Genomic DNA, 8320 nt, shown 5'->3' on the forward strand with positions numbered 1-8320 from the left:
CCGTCTCCATGGCCTACCCCTCCACATTGTATCGGATCGAGGGGTTCAGTTCACCTCACTTTTCTGGAGAGCTACCTGTAAGCTACTGGATGTCACCCTGGATTTCTCTTCCGCCTACCTTCCACAGTCCAATGGCCAAGTGGAGCGTATCAACCAAATCCTTACCAGCTACCTCCGGCACTTTGTTAACGCTCACCATACCGATTGGGTGGAGCTCCTACCATGGGCTGAATTCTCCTACAACAACCATGAGAGCGAATCTACTTCTAAATCCCCGTTCTTCATGGTCCACGGTCAACATCCCCGGATTCCGTTTCCCATCTCCGCCTCGGTGGATAACCCTGCTGCGGAAGCTCTTGTCAGCGAATTCTCCACCATTTGGGAAAATACTAGGTCCGCACTTCTTCAGTCCTCCGAGCGGATGAAGAAACATCCTGACAAGAGACGTCTGGATCCGACTCAATTCCGCCCGGGAGATAAAGTCTGGCTCTCTTCCAAACATGTCCGACTCAAAATACCCTCCTATAAGTTGGGTCCTCGGTTTATCGGTCCATTTGAAGTTCTCAAACAAATCAACCCAGTGGCCTACAAGTTAAAACTCCCGGCCACCTTACGGATTCCCAACTCCTTCCATGTATCTCTCCTCAAACCAGTTGTGTTTAACTCTTTTTCCAATCTAGGTACTCCCCCTGCTCCAGTTTCCGCTGAGGACGTTTTTGAGGTAGAGAACATTCTGGCCACTAAGAGGGTAAGAGGAAAGACCCTTTTTCTAGTGGATTGGAAGAGGTTTGGCCCAGAGGAGAGAACTTGGGAACCCAGGGAGAACATTCATGCCCCGCTTCTCCTTGAAAAATTCCTTTCTGGCCTAAAAAAGAGGGGGCGTAAAGGGGGGGGTACTGTAGCATCGGTGTCTCTGCCCCCTGCCAGGCAGAGACGCCGTCCCACTCACCTCCTCGCTCCCCGCGCTCCCCGCTCTGCATTCACCAGCGCTCCTCTTCCTGCTGCCCGCGCGCGCAGCTCCCCGGGCACTGTGCTTAGGGTGCGCGCTCCCTCCCTCTTAAAGGGGCCGCGCGCGCTGTCCTAAGGAGTCCTCGGCCAATAGCCAAGGGTCCTCCCATATATAAGGCACCTCCTCCAAAATGGAGGTGCCCGAGCAAAAGTTGTTGCACAGTGTTTCTGACCTCTGCTTCAGCCCTCAGGTCCCGCTGCTAGCCTGACTACCAGTCTTGCCCGCCAGCCTGTTACCTGCCTGTTACCTGCCGTGCCTGCCAGCCCGCTCACCTGGGAGCACTTGCCTGTTGCTTACCTGTTACCTGCCGTGCCTGCCAGTCCGCTCACCTGGGAGCACTTGCCTGTTGCCTGCCTGTTACCTGCCAGCTCGCTCACCTGGGAGCACTTGCCTGTGACCTGCCTGTTACCTGCTTGTTACCTGCCGTGCCTTCCCGGAGGCTCCTGCCGTCACTTGCCGTGACCACCTAGAGACTCCTGCGGTCACTTGCCGTGACCACCTGCCAGCCCTCCTAGAGACTCCTGCCGTCACTTGCCGTGACCACCTAGAGACTCCTGCCGTCACTTGCCGTGACCACCTGCCAGCCCACCTAGAGACTCCTGCCGTCACTTGCCGTGTCTACCTGATAGCCTACCTGGAGGCTTCTGCTCGCCAGCCTGCCTGCTGTGCCTACCTGCTAATCCGGTCAGTCACTGCCATCTGTACCGTGGGAGTCACCTGCTCCCTTACAAGGTCGTCCCCAGAGTAGCACCTGGTCCCTCGGCTCGGTCCCTCCCTGGTCACGGAGTCATTAGCCGCCGTACGACCAGGGTCGGTCCGAGTTGATACTTAGTTACGCCCCTCTGGGTCCCTCCTTGCACCGTAGCACAGAGGTTCCACCCCCGGACCAGGGGCGTACATAGAAGTCATGGGGCCCCATAGCAGAAGCTCTAATTGGGCCCCCCCCCCTACAAAAAATAAATATTTGTCTGTGTCACAGAAGAGCAGCTCTCATAACTTTCCAGCCTTTACATAGCAATTTACCTCCTTCTGAAGTCGTAGATTCCTCCTTCATTGCCCCCATAAAGTATGATGCCAACAAAAGTGCCCCCCAAACAGTATGATACCCCTATGGTGCATTCCTCCACATTAGCCTCCACATGCACAGTATAATGATCCTATTGTACCCCACATCAACTCCCACGGCAAAGTATGGTGACCCTAACACAGTATAATCCCCCAACTGTGTACCCCACAGAGCCCTCCATACACTCTCATGGCCCCCACACAGCCCTCCAAACAGTATAATGACCCCACACTAACCTTCACACTGTATAATTGCTTTCACACAGTATAATGGCCCCCCACATAGCCCTCAAAATATTATAATGGCCCCACAAAGCCTTCCATATAGTATAATGCACCACCAATAATCTTCCATATAGTATAATGCGCCCCCATAATCCTCCATATAGTATAATGCTCCCCCCATAAACCTCCATATAGTATAATGCTCCCCCCATAATCCTCCATATAGTATAATGAACTTCCCATGGTCCTCCATAGAATATAATGCACTCCCCATAGTCCTCCATACAGTATATTACACACCCCATAGGGTAAAATGCAGCCCCCATATAGTATAATGCACGCCACAGTCCTGCAGTATTATGGGCACCACGTACTCACTGATTTTAAAATACCGTATATTTTAAATAAGCCGACCCGAATATAAGCCGAGGCCCCTAATTTTACCACATAAAAATGGGAAAACCTATTGACTTGAGTATAAGCCTAGGGTGGGAAATGCAGCAGCTACTGGTAAATTTCCCCATCCTCGTATGTGTGGCCCCCTCAATCCCACAATCCCTGGTATGTGTGGCCCCCATAATCCCTGGTATGTGTGGCCCCCTCAATCCCACAATCCCTGGCATGTGTGGCCCCTTCAATCCCACAATCCCTGGCATGTGTGGCCCCCTCAATCCCACAATCCCTGGCATGTGTGGCCCCCTCAATCCCACAATCACTGACATGTGTGACCCCCTCAATCCCACAATCCCTGGCATGTGTGGCCCCCTCAATCCCACAATCCCTGATATGTGTAGCCTCCTCAATCCCACAATCCCTGATATGTGTAGCCTCCTCAATCCCACAATCCCTGATATGTGTAGCCTCCTCATTCCCCCAATCCTGGTATGTGTGGCCTCCTCAATCCCCAAATCCTGGTAAGTGTGGCCTCCTCAATCCCCAAATCCTGGTAAGTGTGGCCTCCTCAATCCCCAAATCCTGGTAAGTGTGGCCTCCTCAATCCCCAAATCCTGGTATGTGTGGCCTCCTCAATCCCCAAATCCTGGTATGTGTGGCCTCCTCAATCCCCAAATCCTGGTGTGGCCTCCTCAATCCCCAAATCCTGGTAAGTGTGGCCTCCTCAATCCCCAAATCCTGGTAAGTGTGGCCTCCTCAATCCCCAAATCCTGGTAAGTGTGGCCTCCTCAATCCCCAAATCCTGGTATGTGAGGCCTCCTCAACCCCCCAATCCTGGTATGTGTGGCCTCCTCAATCCCCCATTCCTGGTATGTGTGGCCTCCTCAATCCCCCATTCCTGGTATGTGTGGCCTCCTCAATCCCCCATTCCTGGTATGTGTGGCCTCCTCAATCCCCCAATCCTGGTATGTGTGGCCTCCTCAATCCCCCATTCCTGGTATGTGTGGCCTCCTCAATCCCCCAATCCTGGTATGTGTGGCCTCCTCAATCCCCCATTCCTGGTATGTGTGGCCTCCTCAATCCCCCATTCCTGGTATGTGTGGCCTCCTCAATCCCCCATTCCTGGTATGTGTGGCCTCCTCAATCCCCCATTCCTGGTATGTGTGGCCTCCTCAATCCCCCAATCCTGGTATGTGTGGCCTCCTCAATCCCCCATTCCTGGTATGTGTGACCTCCTCAATCCCCAAATCCTGGTATGTGTGGCCTCCTCAATCCCCCATTCCTGGTATGTGTGGCCTCCTCAATCCCCCATTCCTGGTATGTGTGGCCTCCTCAATCCCCAAATCTTGGTATGTGTGGCCTCCTCAATCCCCACCCAAATCCTGGTATGTGTGGCCTCCTCAATCCCCCAATCCTGGTATGTGTGACCCCCTCAATCCCCCAATCCTGGTATGTGAGGCCTCCTCAATCCCCCATTCCTGGTATGTGTGGCCTCCTCAATCCCCCATTCCTGGCACATGTGGCCTCCTCAATCCCCCAATCCTGGCATGTGTGGCCTCCTCAATCCCCCAATCCTGGCATGTGTGGCCCCCTCAATCCCCCAATCCTGGTATGTGTGGCCCACTCAATCCCCCAATCCGGGCATGTGTGGCCTCCTCAATCCCCCAATCCTGGCATGTGTGGCCTCCTCAATCCCCCAATCCTGGCATGTGTGGCCTCCTCAATCCCCCAATCCTGGCATGTGTGGCCTCCTCAATCCAAGTATCCTGGCATGTGTGGCCTCCTCATCCCCCAATCACTGCACACAAAACAATAAACACTTATACTCACCTTCCTTCCTCACCTCTGCTCCAGCGCTGAGTCCTGTCTGCAGCAGCTCATGTCGGCATCTGAGCAGCGTGCGCTCTCAGAAGCCGAGGTGAGCTGCTGCCGGCACATTCACTCCTCTCGCGCGAATATGCTTTCTCTTTAGTGGCGGCCACTGACAGCAGGATCCGCGGCTCAGCGCTCCTCCGTCCCCGCTACTAAAGAGAATGAACATTCCGTCTTCTCCATGCCCATGGGAGTGGAGAAGAGGGAATATTCATGTCCCTTTAGCAGCGGGCACACGTGATAGCTGCAGCAGCGGCTACTGTGTGTGCTCCGCTCCTCCACTGAGCAACCTCCTACTCACCTATCCTCCTCGTTCCCACGCTGCTTGTGGCCCTCACGGGCCCCCTCCTGCCACGGGCCCCATAGCAGTGGCGTGGTCTGCCGCCATTGGCGGTACGCCACTGCCCCGGACCCATAACATAACTAGAGTGAATAAACAAAAAAAGCAGCCTCACCGTGTCCTATTTATATGACTCAGTCCGTCTTACAATGTTGTGGGTCTCCAACCAGTAGCCGTGACTTACGGCTTCACATGAGAGAAGAATTTTGGTGAGTCCCAAAAATAATTAAAATCCTTAATTTATTTCAAAATAATTTAAAAGATCATACAGGTTGAGAATACATCTCGGCGTTTCTGGCAAAAAGCCCTTATTCACTGAGATGTTAGGTAGGAACCAGTTTATAGATTTTGATCTAGGGTCTGGATAGCCATGTATCTGTTACTAGGAACCCTTGGGGAGAACCCATCTCTCTTGTTGTTGGTTTTAATATATGTGTTCTTAAATTTTTCTCTCAGTATGCTGACAGGTATATAGAAGGTCTAATGTCTGGGACTCTAATGTCTGGGACTGTTTGACCATTTACAGATGAGATACCCCTTAGAGGTCCACTGAGGTTTTATTGATAATCATTGACCTTTTTTAAATTTATCATAGCAAGAATCAGCATCCTGAGTGTTGGTTTCACGTGTGGATATCTGTATGTGTTTGTGTCTGCTTTTAGATATTATATTCTAATAAAATTGTTGTTTTTTTGAGGTTTTCATGTGAGCTTACCTTTTTCCTCAAAACAGTTGTATTATATTATAAACTTTTCTAAAGTGGCATGACAGGAAACAAAAATGCTATTTTTAGCATCTAAATGTTGTTAACATCTGAACAGGTCCCTATAGCTAGAATAACTCTAAGGTAATTATTTGGCCATGAATTGCCATGATAAACATCAGGACCACAAAATCATTATCTCAGGATGGTAATGGGGTTAAAGAGGGAGCTCCCACACTCTGTTAACCATCTAGATGCCATAGTCACTATTAACGGCAGCATCTAAGGGGTTAAACGGCCTTGTTCGGTGCCAACACCGATTATGGCTGATGCAGCAGGGTGTCAGCTATAGTGTACAGATGACATCTGTGGTATTATCACCTGTCGGGGAATGCTATTTACTTTTATTTCAGGTCAGTTTTCAATAATGTTGGTGGTCACGAAGTGTAATTCTTAGTTTCAGTCTCCTGGTGGCAGCAGCATACACCCACGGTTTCTGATGTCCCCCAATGAAAACACAGAGAAATTATGTTTCAAATAGTTCTGGTCTTTTGTGCGACAGTGTTATGAAAGGCAGCACTGTGTCTTCACATAAAATAGAGGTTCCGGTACCAGGCCCAGTACCAGCCATGTACCGACTCCAAACACAAGATGGCTCAGTACTGTGTTTGGAACAGACACGTTGCAATAGCACTATGGGTGAATTGACATACTGTAAGGCATCTATTTTACTTGCAGTTGGAATGCTGCCTTTTGCTATTTGCATCATACATTTTCTGGACAACTGCTTAGTTGCCTTGAGGCATTCACCCACATTGCTTTATACCAGTGCTGCTTTAATACTTGTGTAGATATGAGATAGTTAGATAGATGTGAGGAAGACAGATATGAAATAGAAATGAGGTAGGGAGATCCACTGCCTGATTACCACCTCTTCCCTTTGCCAATCCGTTCACTTGCTTCCAATTCTCCAGCAAATCCAGTTTAGGGTCCGTGCCCACGATGCGTTTTTCAAGCATTTTTGCTGCGGATTTTTTGCAGCGTAAACGCTTGTAAAATACTTGGTAATCCTTCTCCCATGGTCCCCAATGTAAATCCGCAATCAGCCAGAAAATTAAAGCTTGGGTGGAAATGGATCTTCCAAATGGACAATGACCAGAAACATGCTGCCAAAATAGTAACAAAGTGGCTTAAGGATAACAAAGTCAATGTTTTGGAGTGGCCATCACAAAGCCCTGATCTCAATCCTATTGAAAATTTATGGGCAAAGCTGAAAAGGCAGGTGCGAGCAAGGCGAACTACAAATTTTGATCAGTCACACCAGTTTTGTAAGGAGGAATGGGCCCAAATTCCGACCATTGTGAAAGCTTGTGGAAGGATATCCCAAAAGTTTGACCCAAGTTATTCAGTTTAAGGGCAATGGTACCAAATACTAATGAAATGTATGTAAACTTTTGACTTTGTAGTAAGTAATAAAAATGCCTTAAAACATTCTCTCATTATTCTGGCATTTGGAAAATATTAAAAATGATGGTAATCCTAATTGACCTAAAAAGTGGAAAGGTTTATTCTGATTTCATGTCAGATATTGAGAAAAATATGCATATGTGTCTTTTTATATAGTGTATGTAAACTTCTGGTTTCAACTGTAGGTGAAACATGAAGTTTGCCAGTAACATAGCAGGCATTTATGACAGTGTGAGAGTTAACTATGTGTGAGAAAAGCCCATAGTGGTTAGGCACTTTAGGAATCTCTGGGTAGTTTCCAGAAGCAGGAAGTGATTTCAGTCAGCAGTGTGCAGTACCGCAGAAAGTTAGCAGGCTCTGTAAGTGCTGCTAGGGTAGACGTAGGCCTAGTATCCTGGACAGTGGATTGCCAGAGAATCCCTCCACAAGAGTCCACTTAGCCCAACCTCGAGAAAGTAGTTGGGGTTCTGGGGGCACATTCTGTCTGCGAGGTTGCAGAAGAAGTCAGGACTCAAGCACTCAGAGGTGGAGAGAATTGGGATCCAGATATACTGTCATTGGTGAGAAAGAGTCTCTAAGGCTAGAGAAGAAAGCAACAGAGATGCTTCACCTAGATCGGAAACCATGGCTTAAGTTGTATCCGGTACCTGTGGGAAATATGACAACACTTTGGGCTTTATCCTTTATACCTGCCTTTAAATACTGTAAATACTGCCAGTTACCAAGTAAAGTTCTAGTTGTTTTTATGAACTCTGTATCCTCTGAATTGATTGCTGCCCTGGTTCCAGAAGAGGAATTCCTGGAGTCAGAAGAGGCCGCTTGGCCAGAAGTAAGTGGGAAACACCACATACACAGCAGCACACCAGAGTGAGGACAGACTTTGTCTGTATGGTGCCAAAGCAAGCATGGGCTACAGGTCACCCACGACTACCTCGTTTCGGCACCTTACATTTGGCATAGTGCGCAGAATCCGAGCTCTTCGCATGAAGAAAGCGGGGTAGTGCCGACCTATAACACAAATGGAAGAGTGCGGGAAGACATGTGGCCCAAGATGGTGGCCAGAAGCATGGACTCCAAGATTGTGACGACGGTGGTGAAGAGAAGAACTGCCTATCGCGGGTGTGGGCGGCGCCCGAGAGCGCGAAAATGTGTCCAGCCCCCACGAGTGTCGGCCCGAAGAAGGATAGGCCTAGTAGCCAAGATCCATCCCGGAATGGGAGGTATGTTGATGAAGAGGGCGCGGCGC

The sequence above is a fragment of the Phyllobates terribilis genome, unplaced genomic scaffold (assembly GCF_046119375.1).
Source record: "Phyllobates terribilis strain yellow unplaced genomic scaffold, ASM4611937v1 Scaffold_1__5_contigs__length_1240528914, whole genome shotgun sequence".
NCBI classification, from domain to species: domain Eukaryota; kingdom Metazoa; phylum Chordata; class Amphibia; order Anura; family Dendrobatidae; genus Phyllobates; species Phyllobates terribilis.